Source organism: Pristiophorus japonicus, unplaced genomic scaffold (assembly GCF_044704955.1).
Source record: "Pristiophorus japonicus isolate sPriJap1 unplaced genomic scaffold, sPriJap1.hap1 HAP1_SCAFFOLD_130, whole genome shotgun sequence".
Lineage (NCBI taxonomy): Eukaryota > Metazoa > Chordata > Chondrichthyes > Pristiophoridae > Pristiophorus > Pristiophorus japonicus.
In genome coordinates this window covers 508,015-509,092 of record NW_027250967.1, presented here as the reverse complement: position 1 = coordinate 509,092, position 1,078 = coordinate 508,015, and the positions used below count along the sequence as shown (strand labels likewise).

Below are 1,078 nucleotides of genomic sequence, written 5' to 3'. Positions count from 1 at the left end.
GATTAGTAATTGCTGTAATCACCATGAATAACCCCATTACTTTCTGTTACGGACCGAGCTTACAGATTCTCTTGTTTCTCCTACCCGTTGCTGGACACGTGTTCCGGGTTTAATTTTGAGTTCGCTGATCGCGGGGAGACAGTAGGAGCTTCTGTGGCCCCACTGTGAGGATGTGGAAGTGAACACGGTGGCTGGGTGATCCGTGACATTTCTGTAAAGTGCAGCGGAGGAGAAGGATTGAGAACTTTCAGTGTGGGACAGATGTTGTTTGAGGTGAACCAACACATTCCCGATCAGCACAGAGTGAGCTCACTGGTCAGCTGCCCTCTGTTGAGTCAAGTTCGCCAGAGGTTTCCGTAGTGTAGTGGCTATCACGTTTGCTTTACACGTGAAAGCTCCCTGGTTCAATCCCGGGCGGAAACATTATGTTTAAACTTGCTCTAGTGGAACAATCCGAAGTGAGTTTCGTCTCCTGGAAAATGCTGCCTGACCTGCAAAGATTTCCAGCAATTGCTGTTTTTATTTGCTATTTATTCTCCTGACAAAAGGGCTCCCTTGTTCCTTCATTGCTCTTTATTCCACTTCAATAAATAGATAACTTTGAGTGAGAGAAAACGGATCCACCGGGGACCTTTCGCGTGTGAGGCCAACGTGATATCCGCTACACTGCAGCCCATCAAAGGGCGAGAAACCACTGAATATAAAGGATGAGCTCACAAATATCAGGGGCAGTGCAGTCTGGTCAACGTCAAACCCTCCTTTCTTATTCAGCAGAGGCATGAACGGGAGTCAGATTCCACAAAGTTTAATTAAAGACACAAATACAAGTAACACTTCCAAATCTTTTCACTGTAAGTCTAGTTGTCAAATCCTGTGCTCAACCATCAGTTACCTGTTACACATCAGCGGAGGAGAAATCAGTTTGTTGTCTAATGCTGCCTTTGCCTGCACAATGTGTGCTGAGATTATCTGTGCAATATGCAATCAGCAGGATGAATAAAAGCAACGCTTTTTGAAATGCAGGCACTGCATGTTTTGCACTCAACAAAACTTTGCATTTTCTTTTCATGCCAAGTAC

At 45.1% G+C, this 1,078-nt stretch overlaps 1 non-coding gene across 1 annotated transcript; it reads left to right on the top strand.

Moving 5' to 3' along the window:
* Positions 1-350: 350 nt before the first annotated feature.
* On the top strand, positions 351-423 carry trnav-uac (transfer RNA valine (anticodon UAC)). The gene has a single exon. It is a non-coding gene; the product is annotated as a tRNA-Val (tRNA).
* The last annotated feature ends 655 nt before the right edge of the window (positions 424-1,078 follow it).